Source organism: Mustela erminea, chromosome 3 (assembly GCF_009829155.1).
Source record: "Mustela erminea isolate mMusErm1 chromosome 3, mMusErm1.Pri, whole genome shotgun sequence".
In the NCBI taxonomy this organism is placed as follows: Eukaryota; Metazoa; Chordata; class Mammalia; order Carnivora; family Mustelidae; genus Mustela; species Mustela erminea.
In genome coordinates this window covers 18,739,885-18,753,583 of record NC_045616.1, presented here as the reverse complement: position 1 = coordinate 18,753,583, position 13,699 = coordinate 18,739,885, and the positions used below count along the sequence as shown (strand labels likewise).

At 45.2% G+C, this 13,699-nt stretch overlaps 1 protein-coding gene and 1 long non-coding RNA gene across 4 annotated transcripts in view; one reads left to right on the top strand and one right to left on the bottom strand.

Moving 5' to 3' along the window:
- LOC116585971 overlaps positions 1-3,835 on the bottom strand; it is a 145,396-nt gene extending 141,561 nt beyond the window's left edge. The window contains exon 1 of the long non-coding RNA XR_004283827.1: positions 3,671-3,835. This is a non-coding gene — a long non-coding RNA (uncharacterized LOC116585971). The remainder of the gene's footprint in view (positions 1-3,670) is intronic.
- SEMA6A (semaphorin 6A) overlaps positions 1-13,699 on the top strand; it is a 127,242-nt gene that overhangs the window by 4,514 nt on the left and 109,029 nt on the right. The gene's annotated exons all lie outside the window — the stretch shown is intronic.

Sequence of the window (13,699 nt, the reverse complement as noted above, 5' to 3'; positions counted from 1 at the left end):
AGCCTGAGAGAGATTGCCTGCCTCTCCCTCTGCCTCCCCCGCCCCAGGTTTAGACAATTCATTGTCCTCCTCTCAGAGTGGGTGTTCCCTGGGTGTTCCCACTTCCAGAGGAAGGTGGAGCCTTGCAACGTCCTGCCTGCTCACCCTCCCGTATCAGTGTCCCCTACTCTTCTGAGGTTCCCTGGAGCCAAGCTGTCTCAGAGATGTTTCTATTCCAGAGTGAAGGCTTTTCTCATCAACTGAGCTATTCTCTGCTGGCAACCACACTGGTGGCCTCCTGGGGATATGGTAAGGTAGGAGAGGGAGGGAGGCATTTAATCCCTCTGAAATGGGCAAGGAAGATGTCATACCGCATAAACCTCAAGGGGAGAGGGCTTACAGGATACCTCTCAGCATGGGACCATTACAGTATCGCATATACACAAGGGTATCCTGCTCTGTGAAGCAGGTGAGTTCTTGCTAAACTTTTTGATTAGAGTAATTCCCATTATACTAATGGAGAGTGTCCTAGAAGTGTCAGGACTCAATACAGAGTTTCCCAAGTAACCTCTTCAGCCCAGACCTCTCTCCTGGGTCTCTCAACTAATACATAGAACAGGTTTAGGTAGCTCTTCTTGGATCTAACAGGCGTGTCAAACTTAACACATTCAGAGCACCAATTCTGGACCTCTTTCCCCAAGTATGCTTTCTTATAATCTCCATCTTGGTAAATGGCATTGCCATCCTGGAGCTGCTCACAGGTAGAAACTTAAAGGAGTCATCCTTGACTCTCACTGCAGGCCCCCACCCACCCCAGCGGCAGATGCTGCTGCCCACCCTAACCCCCTTCAAAGCACGTTGGCCTTCTCCAAACTCTTCCACCTCTGAGGCCCTCATGCTGGCTGAGCCACCAGGCTATTGTACCAGCCTTCCAACTAGTCCCGCGGCTTTGCTCTTGGACCCCTATAGTCTATGCTCAACACAGCAGCCAAAGTGGTTTTTTTTGTTTTTTTGTTTTAAATCAAGGCCTAGCTCAGATTCTTTCATCTTCGCCCAGCAGATGCCAAAGTCCAACCTATGGGCCTTCGCAGCCCTACGCCATTTGTGCTCTCTTGACCATACCTCTCAAATCATCCCCCACCCCCGGTCTTCAGGGTTATGTGACTGTGCCTGGCATGTGCTCTTCCATGGCCTGGGATGATTCCTTCCCCAGATAGCTGAGTGCTTTGCTCCTCACCACTTGAAGTCTCTCTGCAAATGTCACTCTCACCATGAAGCCTTTTCTGATCACCTTATTTACTCCACCCTTTTCCCCAAGACTTCCTAACCCCCGGGCCTGCCTCAATGTTTTCCCCTTCTCACTTTCTGCCGCCTGAGAGACTACGTTGTTCCTGTTTCTCTTCTGTCTTCCACTAGAACATATGCCACAAGGAACAACTTTTGCATGTGTTACTGCTTCATCTCCAGCACCTATGCCTGGCATGCCAATGGCCCTTCCCAACAAGTATTTGTTCAGTCAATTAATTGATTCATCTATCTAAAAAGAGCAGATCTTTTTTACAAGCATCTCATCTTTCTCTCTTATCTGCTTTTGTTTCTCCATCTTACTTTTTTTTTTAAAGACTTTATTTACTTGAAAGAGACCACTAGAGAGAGCAAGCACAAATAGGGGGCAGAAGCCAAGGGAGAAGCAGACTCCCCGCTGAACAGGGAGCCTGATGCGGGACTCGATCCCAGGACCCCAGGATCATGACCTGAACCAAAGGCAGATGCTTAACTGACTGAGCCACCCAGGTGCCCCTTGTTTCTCTATCTTAAGTTTTCATCCAATGTAACACTTCTCCGTGGGGGGGTGGGGGTGGGGACGGACACACTGTCTTCCATGTACGCAGGTGATCTGTCTCATGCACCATTAGTGGAGCATTCACTGCGGGTTGTTTTCCCAGCTCTGGTGATGGATTGAAGCCTGCTCATTCCCACACTCTCACCCAGTCCCCTCCTGTGGCCGAGAGCACACATCTGCGGGACACCTGGTTGAAGCAGAAGGGATTCGGAGTTAGATAAAAGCAACTTGCCAAGAAACAGCGCTAGGAAGACAGCCAGCACTGATGGGGCTTGAGCTTTTGACCTTGGCCTCGTTTGTTCTGCGTTCTAACCACTGGCCACAGAACTGCTGTGCTTTTTGGGAGTTTGCTGATGGTCCTTTTTAGAATTCACCTTTCTGGCAGGAGAGGACAACATGCTTATGAACCCACATTTCCGCCCTGTCCTGTGGTCACTGTAGTTGAAGATCCTGTACTTGGATGTCCTGAGTTCCAGACTCTACTACCTTGGACGAGTCTCTTAACCTCTCTGAGGCTGCATTATTTTCAACAAAATCTGTGAATAGTAAACCTGTGTGTTCCACCTTGTAGGACCTCTGGGAGAGTAATAGGAAGTCACAGATGTGAAGGTATATGGTAAATCAGGAAATGTACTCTGAAGACCTGGGAGACTCTGATGCCAGTTCCTTTCTCCCCACCCCAGATCCTGGGCCTAGCAGAGATCTTGCTTCATTGTTTTCTAAATCATAAAAGCGAGACTATATTCCGTGGATGTCACATTTTCATATAAACCACATTGTGAAATTAAATAAGGTCCTCATATTCAATGGAAATTCACAGTCTTCACAGAGCATGGACAGCAGCAACCCTGTCCATTAGAAAGGCCAACTGCCTCAAGCAACAATGGCTTTCAGTGTGACCAGTAAAGAGGGCAAGGTCGCGGGCGTGGCACTCAGCCAGGCATTGGAAAAAGTAAGGGCATTGTTTTTGCTGAGGTGGGTCCTAAAACAATTCATGTCAGTGTAAGCATTAATGTAGGACAGAAGTGTCAGGGTGAACCAGGGGTAGGAGGAGAGGAGTTTGGGTCCTTGCCGCAATAAGGGCGAATTCACTAAGATTTGGCGACTTCGGGTTTACAAGTGTGAAGGGATGGTCAGGGGAAGGCAGTGGGCAGCAAAAGGGACAATGCAGAGACCACACTTCTTAGGCAGACTCAACACACTGGGATTCACTTTTTTTTTTTTTTTTGCCAATTATAAATAGCATGACTTTGAGCCAGTTACTTCTTTGCCTCAGTTTCCATCCATAAGATGCTAATAGGATGCCAATGTGGTTGTTGGGGAGAGTAAATATGGTAACATCTGTAAAAATTCATAGCCTTGAGGTGTGGCACATGATAATTGCTCATGAAACATTACGTGCTATTTTTATTTGGGTGACAAAAGTCCGGGAGAGTGCCCTGGTGGGGAGAGTAGAAAGGGTAACAGTCAGAGAGGGTACAAAGGAAGCCACCTCGGGACCAGAAATGAACATTCCCACTGGGGGTTGGCCCTGGTGATGGGGGTTTTCAGCTGGGAAGCCTGTGAACAAGTCACCGGCATGGGAAGAGGAGCCGGGATCCTCTTCCTGACTATGGATGTTGACATCTCACACCCAGAATATGTAAGACAAGACATTATACCAATAAAACCACTGTGAGCAGCAAAAGACTTTATATTAGACAAGAGCCTAAAGGATGATGGAAAAAAAGGATCGCCTTCACTTCAAACATCTTAAAATAAAATACACAGTCTGCATGCACTCGAGAATCTGAGAGCAGCCCGTCATGTTGGTTCAGGGTTGAGATGAAATGATCCCAAGGGCCCTACCTGTCATAGGAGAGCAGCTCATCAGCTGACTGCTCCAGAAGGCTGTGGCTGGGACTTCGGCCCGAGGGCCGTCGTAGTGGCCTTCCGTCCATGTGCAGGGTCACTCTTCCCTGGCCAAGCCTGAAATCAGTTTGGGAGAGCAGTGAGTCTCCACGTAGAAGCAAAACACTAACCTTTCCCACCAAATGTAGCAAAGAGTTAGTTTGCTGACCCCAAGAGAGCTGGTATTTACTCTCCTGACTGGTATCCTGTCCTATTACCTGACATCAGACTCAAATGATAGTTATCCAAGTTCTTATCAGTGAGAAGAATCTCACTTCTAAAAGGCACAGCAGAAGGGGCAATAAATTGGTATGATCACCACAATTCCCTGACAGACTCCTCCTTGCACCCAGGGGGAACAAGACTCCCTCCCTGGCCTAGAATTACAGTTATTTTCACCCAGGAGAAAAAAAAAGAAATGTCTCTTAAACTTTGTAAGTGGAAAGAGGATGTCAAGAGAGTGAAATAAATCCACAATTAACATGCCCCAAAGGCTAAAGGGCAACGTCTTCCTAGCAGCAAGTATGCTGACTATGGCTCTGAAAATATTGTTAACAGGTATTTCCACGTACAGCCCGTGGACCTGAGGCTTTCAGTGAACACAACTCGGCGCTTTCTCGTGGTTTCCAACTAACCTATCATCGCCATCTGTGGAAAATTTAATTCAAAGAATCCACGCCAATTAAAAAAAATTTAGCAGAATCTCTTAAATGATGCTATTTCACCCCCTCTCATCCCTTTTGTCCTCCTCCATGTTTAAAACCAAGTCTTGGCCATGATTTGATGGGAAGCACTTCTAGAACACAACAGGATCTGACACTGAACACCGTGAAAACATGTCCCCCCCCCCCGGAAAACCAACATTTTAAGAACTGGGACGAAATAAAGAAGGTACTAATTACAGTTGGATGTTTGATAAGACTTTTTTAGAGACAAGCTTTCTTTGACGCATCCATTCTCCTTTCCTTTTTCCTATTCTGAGTCTTTCTTTAAGGAGAGGATTCAACCTTTTCATTAATGTTGCAAGGACTCCAGTGCTTCCCCACCCCTCCCCCAGACTCCTACTGTCCTTGAACGAGGAAACTGAGAGAATACTGATTGAGCTGGTGAATGGAAACGTTCCTTTCCTGAAAATGGAATGCTTTATGAAAAACTGCATTACACACACACACACACACACACACACACACTCTCACTCTCTCTCTCTCTCTCTCTCAAACAATCCAACAACTGTCTCCTCCTTTCTACCCTGGAGAACCACAGGACTCCATTCACGTATCTTGGTGTTTGAATGCATTTGTTCTTGGGCCTCAAATACCCAGGTGGAAAACCAGTCTAGGAAGCCTTTCGTTATTCCAGAAACGTGAGCATGTGAGTTACTAAGAACATTCTCATCTCTGCAGGGCAAGTGATAAATAGAAACCAAATTGTTTCTCGCGCTCTGAACCGGAGTCTATGCAGCAGAATGGCAGTTGGGTGGATTCTGACAAGGAGAATACTTGTAAATGGTCCGCGAGATGGATTCTGGGTTAATTCTTCTCGCGTCATGAATGATGGCCCTAGCTAGACACTGTCGCTGGGATCTTCATCTATTAATCATGGAGGCTGCTTTCTTATTCGGTTGCCATAGTTTCAGTGCCTCAGATAGTGTTGGGGTGTCTGGGGAAAGGTTTGAGGTAGACGGGGGCTTGCACGCCTGGCAGTTATTTTGGCGCTGGTGGGGCTCTGAAAGCACCAAAAAAACCGCCTCGCATGTAATTCAGGGTTGGATTAGAAGAGGCAACTTCTGAGTGTCTCCCTGGACCTTGTTATGTGCACGTCCAGCTGACACATACTCCAGGATCTGCCTCTTGCTCAGTCCTGCTGGTAAAAAAAAATAAAAAATAAATAAAAAGTACCGTCCATGGACTGATGTCTGTCAGTTTCATCTTTCCACCAGAAAGCCAAAGGGTGCAGGCTCTTCATTAAGCCTCCTCAAAAGTGTGGAGGTAAATGAGGGCATTCATGGCTTAGCTCACAATTTCAGGTTCATAATTTGGCTTCGGCTCTGCGGATGGCTAAATAAACAGAATGACCTCAGGAGAGCTGGCTGTGTTGTGCTCTGGTACGGCCGTGGAAACATTCTGGGCTTTCCTTCAGGTTTAACCTCTATTATTTTTTCAGGGTTGGCGCCCATTACTAACGACCATTTCACCGCTCACCGCATTCCGCGACAGTGGCCCGGGGAGGGGAGTGGGGGTGGGTGGGGGCTCCTGCTTTGTTAGCTCTTGGGTATGGGAGCATTTCTTTCCTTTCTGTACTCAGCATCTTTGGCTGTTTTGCCTTTAGGTTTGCGACTTCAGGGTTGATCAGGAAAAGCTGTCCGGTTGTGTACATACACTGGGCAACCGAGTCAAGGAAAGGCGGGCAGGAGTAAGTTGCTGCAAGACGGAGAGACACACACTCTGTGATTTATATGCTTTGTGGGTGATGTAGAACACAGCTTTCCTTTGTTAGGTACATTTGGCCTCGTGTAACAGATACTGGTACACTTCTTAATGCTTTAGTTCCCATTTCTCAAGTGGACTTTCAAGGACTCCTACCAGTCCAAGCCAAGCCATTTCATTCCTTTGTAGATTAAAACATAAAATAAAACCACCTCACACTTGAAGCAAACAGCCCTGAATTCAGGATATGCAAGGCATCAGATACAAAGCCAGGTAGATGCACAGGGAGGAAACCTTGAATTCACTACAAATGGGTCTCATCTAGAAAATTAGTCACTTTTTTTTTTCCCTTACTAGAAAATGACTGGGTTTTATTGCAGGGTGAGCTTCAAAGCAGCCGTTTTTAATTCCCCAGATCCCGCCTGCCAAAATTTTTTGTAAGATCAACAAGCATTTTTAATGCACGTGCCTATTATATTGGCCCCTCCCCCACGCAACCACACTAAATGACTGATTTTAGAGGCCAATAATTTCAAGTAAATTAAAAGGATAACATGGCCTTAATTGCTACTGGCTTCACCAGGCTTCTGGGCACCGGAATTCCTTGAGGAGAAACACTTTTAAGTGTCACAGCAGTTTCTGATCACGTGGTCTGGTTTACCCAGGGGCTGCAATTACTGTACCCCTCTCCCCCCAGCCTTTCTCTCCGGCTCCCTCCCCATATCTCTGGGAAGCTAAGAAAACATGCATTTGTAAGTTCAGTATGATGGACCTCTGATTATTTGGCAGGGTAGAAAATAGGTCTTGCTCATTTTAGAGTATTCTCCTAGGTGAGTTGGTTTTTTGTTTTTTGGGTTTTTTAAAAAGGCAAAGGGATGGGGAGGACATTGCCACTAATAGTTCAGATCAGAAGCTTTTTTTCGTTTGAAGAAGAGTTTTGGTGAATTCAACTGGCTGTCCTCTCGGCAATAACAAGATTGTCGTTACTCTTTGGTATCCGGGCAGACAAAGTACTGCACATGTAGCCTAAAGAAAAGTAAGCAATACTTTTGTATGAATGTCAGTCAGATACAATGTGGACTTTAATTAACCTTAATTAATGATTTCTGATTACAGATTTTCTTTTGTGCCTCCAAGACACCAACACCTTGGAGGCTGTATTTTGGTGGAACATTTCCAGACAGCAGTGACTTGAACATGCTTCCATTATCTTGCCCTGCAAACCATATTAGATTCTTATGTGAAGAATGTGATTCTGCATCATTTGCAAAATGGTCAAAGGAAGAAGTATCACTTGAGGGACAACTGAAATTTATTACATGATACAGAGCACTTTTAATCTTTGGGGGAATCATTTTTCATTTTAAAGGAATTTACTTATCAAAACTGATAGTTACTGGCTCCTAGGGGGACCCAAGGCCCTTCCTTCCCAAGACTGAATGGGACTTTGAGTTCTTTCAAATGTAAGAACTAGGGGTGGTGGGCCAAGTGGGATTTCCTTTGCCCTAAAGTGCCTGTTACCATGTGCTAAATGTAATGACTGAGGAATACTGTAAGCACAGGAGAGAAATAGGTCTTACTTTTTGGTTAAAAGTACTTTTTCCTGTGTCATGAGTTCTACAACAGATACCAAGAAGCTGAATTATCAAGTTAATGCACTACTTAATGTTCAACTTTTAACTAGAGGGTCTAATAAAAGATATATATATTAATTAGATATATTATAAATTTCTTATTAATTTTCTGTGTGAGAAATCATTCTGTAGTTTATATAAAATTCTAATAGCACATGGCCCATCTAGTTTGGCATAATTTGTGCTTATGAATTATAAATGCTTAACTTTCACAATTAATCTTACCAATCTATAAGCATTATAATGAGAAATTACCTAAGTTAAATTGATCTGTCATATTTGCTGTACTGTGTTCTAGGGTAGTGATTATCTAAGGTAATTTTAAAGATGGTTGTCCTGTTCCATGCAATATGGCTTTACTTTTAGTAGAAGTAAAGTCTACCCAAAGATCTCGGGCTTGCCCAGCCAAGGGGAGATGCTGATGGTATCAAAAGTAGAAAGAACAGAGTAAGTTTCCTGTGTAGCGAAGAAAAAAGGTAACAAACATCCACTGGATCCTTTTCTCTTTAAAGGGATGTACAGAGTACAGGGAAAGGTTTTCTATTCAAAAGTCAACTTTTATCTACAAGGTGTTTCCTCTCATTTGTGGTGAGGGGAAGTTCACCATGTTGAATATGCTGATTAATTAATTCTCGTGGGATATCTTGGAGGGTGGAGCTTTCGTTCCCGTATTTTGTCATGTCCAGAACATAAGACCTGTTAATATTGCCCAAACACATCCGTTCCCGAGAATGAAAAGGACAACATAATTGCCTTTGCTGGTAGGAAACAGCCACATCCAGTTCCCCAGCAGCTCCTACAACTGCCAGGTGTGCAAGAGAAGGCTTTGAAACGTTGTGAATAGCTTGACATTATCACAGTGTTATTGAAATGCAAATTCTTCTGAGCAGATCTTGAAAAGGTTTTAAATGTAGAACTAGGACAGTATCTTTTCTTGCTTGTTGTTGACCCTACCTAGTGGTGGTAACTCCAAGTGCTTCTTCTATTGAAAGTAATCATAACTCATTTGCATATTTCACCGTTTCTCACTGCCTGTGTTTCAAGTGAAGACACACTTTCCCCGGGTGGTACCTTTTGAGGCAGAGGATGGACTGGCTTCCAGCAACAAAGTGTAAACACGGGACTTGTTCAGCCTAGGAAGGCTATCACATTCCGAAATCAGGCTAGCTGATAACCATCAGCATCACCAGTAAATGAGAGTTATTATGAATAAAAAGACCTTACTTATAAGGATATCTTTCAAGGTGCGTTTATAAACATTGCCTCACTGGACATCATTACAAACTGGGTTAGGCAGGGCAGGGATTGTGATGCCAATTTGAAGATGAGATAGCCGAGGTTCAAAGAGGTCAAATTATTTGCCTGAGTACACCTCCAGAGAGGGAAGGGCTTTGAACAGGGTACCCAACCTTCTGAGTCCAAGTTTTGAACACCTCCACTCCACTGCACTTCCTCAATACGTAAACAATTCTGAAAAATGATTACAGCCTCCTAAGCACAGAGGCCATCACATTCTGCCTGTTACACAGGTTTAACAAAGAAAAAGAGCAAGTTCAGAAGTAGCTTTCCAAGGGGTGCCTGAGTGGCTCAGTCGTTAAGCCTTGGTTCAGGTCATGATCCCAGGGTCCTGGGATGGGGCCCCACATCAGGCTCCCTGCTCCTGCTTCTCCCTCTCCCTCTGCTCGTTCTCTGTGTCTCTCTCAAATAAAAAAATAATAATAAGGATATTTTTTTTAAAAAAGAAGTAGCTTTCCAAGGACACCAAGTGTGGTGTCAGTGCAACTGGACTCCAAGTTCCTGCTTCTCAGTGGAAGGCCATTTCAGGACACTGTCCCCAGAGGCTCCTAGGGGCTAGAGTGGTCCTCTGAAACAAAATGAACTGAAAAATGGAGGCTGTTTGAGGACGTTTTTGATGGGGCTTCTGGTCCTGTTTTATAGATGGGCCACAAATAAACAGTGACTGTGGTACAGGGAGGATCCTGAGGGGCAGAAAGTTGAACAAGATACTCCGGCAGGATTATCCTCCCGGGGCCCATAACTTGTAGCTCATCAAACAGACGCAAGCTTCTAGCAAGGAGTACACACACCGTCTAGGTCAGTGTGGGTGGATCTTCCCTCCAACAAAGGTCATTTTATTCTCTGGTCCCTGCTACCAGGTCTACTGAAGGCAGTGGAGTACAGAGGTGGCACTTATTCTAGGCAAGTTCCGGGTGCTGCAGAGACACCGTGATGACCTAGTTCAGAACGCATGGATAACAGAGGCCGGACAGTGGGCCCCCATCTGGCAAGCAAGGGAGATAACGTGAAAAATCATTTTGGTGTAAGGTCTGACGGCTCTCCATCCCCACAGCAGAGTGTGTTTGCTAAGATGAGGTCCTGAGCTGAGGATGCTAAGAAGGGCAGGAAGGGGCGCTGGGAGGCGAAGCAGGACTTTGTGAAGGAGGAGGCATCTGAGTTGCGTGAAGGGGATTTCAGGAGTTGGGAAGGAGGGGAGGAAGAGCCATGGGTCTGGGGGAAGAGCAGGAGCCAAGGCCCAAGGCAGGGAAATGGAGGACTCGGTTCCTGAGCAGCAAGGGGGTCTTCCTGGCGACTGGGGATGTGGCATGGAAGTCCAAGGACAGGAGATTGGGAGCTCCCTGTGGAGGGCTGTCCCTGGCTCAGGAGGGGGACCCAGAGCTGCAGGCTGTTGAAGCTTTTTGGCAAGAAGATGATGTCATCAGATGTGTGTCTGAGAAACGTAAGTCTGCAAGCACTGGGAGCAGAAAAAAGGAAACAGAGTCAGAGTGTGTTGGCAAGATACAGCCGTCAGGACATGGCGACCAGCTGGACGTGTGGGGTAAGGAAGGAGGAGGAGGAAAAATGGCTCCTCCCTGTCCTACTGGGGGAACTGAGAGGATAGTGGGGGGCCAGCGGAACTCAGGTTTATACACAAGAGAGTACACATTTCACAGCCAACATACCCCATATTTAAACGACACTTAGTAGGCCAGACACCAAAGCCTAGCCCTACTGTGCTCACACCGAGCTCTGTAAAGGGAGTGCTGAAGAGGCTGAAATTCAGAGCATTTCAACTGTCCCATTTGGTCTGGCAGCTGGGGCCTCTTTCTCCCCCGTTAGGGAGGTTAATACCAACACAGGAGGTGGGTGATCAGAGGAAAACCAAAGCACCGCCCAGCGCATCTATAAAAATGGGTTACACAGCGCTGGAGAGGTGAGTGCTCAGGATGGGCACATGGGAGATCAGATACCAAGCCCCCTGCTCCTGTCCCTTTCATTCTGAACAATTTTACTTCGTTCTGAACAACTGTTCATTCTGAACAATTTTACTTGGAGCTCTGAAGTGAGACTCACATGGTTGGTCCCTTCCTTCCCACCCCACTCTGTGCTGGGGCATATGTGTATGTGTTTACCTCTTCGGCTCCCTTGTACAATGTTACAGATGACATCATTCACAAAACACAAATAACACCTGAATTGTGTTGCTTATTTAATAACACAGCGTTCGCAGACTGCAAGGCCTTATCTGCTGCACTGTGCTAAAATTGGACACCGCTTACAGAGTGGAAGAAAAAAATGCGTCTAATAAGATTTCACTTGGGAAGAAATAAATCTTCATTACACCAGTGACTGAGGTATCCTGGGTTTTACTTCATAGTTTCAACCTCTAGATAAGGGTCAGTATAGCAGAGCTGTCCCGCAGAATCCCCTGATGCCCTTACGAGTTGAGAAGAACTAATACTAATGCTATGAAAAAGAACCCTAAAAAGATGGGAGATTCTATATTTACCCTTCACATCACATTCTTTCAGGGGTTTCTAAATACAACTTGTAATGGGAAAGTTTTGGTCTGTATTTTAAGAAGAGGTTGAAGAACAGAAGTGAAACAAAACCGGCTGGGTCTCATCAGGCGGCTCTAAAAAATTGAGGGAGTTTCCAGAAGGCAGACAAGTTTCGTACAGTTGCTTTCAGGTCTCATTTTTAAAGGTCGACTCAAATGAAATGTTAAGGAGCACTTTCATTATGTGGGACCCCCACAGATGAGTTTGTCTCCAAATGCTGAGAGACTGAACCATGGATTATTTACCTATTGGTGTATGCCCAATCACTGTTTTGGTGTCCTGCGATTTGTTTCCAACTTGTAGGCTGCCCTCTAGTGTTACTTCATCTCAACACAACCACTTTTGTTCAGCTCCCTTCAAAGGGGAAAGAACATAAACAGATTCCCACCAGCTAGCTAGTCTGCAGTGAACCCAACCCGGCTAGACACCATCTCTAACTATGGGGTCAAGAAGCTGAAGCGGCTCAGGTTTTATACATCGTGAACAAATCTGAAGGTGCCCATCACCAAGGCTCTTGATGGCACAAAGGACAACAGTGTCCAGAACCACACGCCCTGATGACATGCGCACTGAAGACGAGCTCCCGAATATGAAGTTAAGCACTGAACAAGAAGTGCGAGGATGTTACCCATTTCACGTATATGTTGTGTGTGTGTGTGTGTGTGTGTGTGCATGCACAAAAGAGCGACAGATGATAAACTCGGACTAAATACATCTAAAAGGCCTTCCTAAGTTTAACTAAAAATTACAACAGTCAAGAAAAACTTTCAGTCACCATTGGGTGGGAGATGCTCAACCAGATGGCCTCCAAGGCTCCGGCATGATTAGCCCTCAGAGAAGAGTTCTCAACCATCCATAGGGTCCCCTGCTCCAAACCTTCAAAGACCCCATTCCAGCCCTCTGTTCCAGACTCAACAGTAAGTGGAGAGAGTGGATTTCCCACTCAGTGGCTATCTCAGCGGGTTCTCAGCAGGCTCCGAAGGTAACGTGATAAGGTTCCAAGAACATCCAGCTCATAGTAGAACGACTGACACGAATTCAATAAAAATGGTTACTGATGACCATGAGGGTCTCTCTACCATTTTAGAACTCCCTTCAGGAAGAACAAGACCACAGGAGGGCTACACACACAGAGAGTAGAGCTGAGGGTCAACATTCCCCTTGGGAGTTGACTTCTTGTCTTCCGAAGGGCTGACAAGAGAGAGTAGTTAAAAGTATGAGCTCTGGAGTTTCCGATTCTCCTGGCTGAGATCTTGGGGAAGTTACCAAGCTCTCCATGCCTCATCTTCCTCATCTGTTAAATGGGAATACTAAGAGCGCCTACCTCATAAAGCGATTCTCATGACTAAATGAGACTGTAGGTACCAGAACGATATCTGGTACATAATAAGCAGTCAATAAAAATGAGCCTATTATAATTTGACAACAGGTTCTCTTACTAGAATTGACTAAGTTCAGTGTTTTGTGTCACCAGCAGAGTATGGTTCTTGGCATATAAATTAAAACTGAAAAGACAAGATGATGACAAGATGATAGCATCCAGAAGGGTCTTTCTGCCTGCTTCTGTCTCTGTCTCTCTGCTCTTTTGTATGTCAGGGCATGATTCATAATAACTAACTGAATCATCACTCCTTATTTTATTTAGGAAATATTCAGTGCATACCTACTATGTGCATCAAGCTATATTACAGACTGGATCGTACTGGTTATTTCCAAAATATTAAATATGGAGTTAGGTGAGGTAAGCAGATTTTGTTCCATTTTAATCTGCCTTTGGGGGGTCTGGTGCTCAGGTACAAGCCTGCCTTTATCAGGCTTCTGCCACATGCCCCAAGCTACAAATTTCTTGTCTTCTGGAAACAGAGGATGTAGAGTTTCTATATGCAGTATTTTGATTGTAGTTAATGTATTTAAAATCACAAAATTCAGGTTTCTCTGTTAATTTAGTATCTGACTCAGAACCAATGTATACATACGAAAAGGTCATTTTCTACAACAGGACTTGGAGTGAGTATGTGCCCACTTATACCCACTTATACCAATAAATGGAAACTGTCACAGTGGTTCACTGCCTGTAAACCCTTGTTT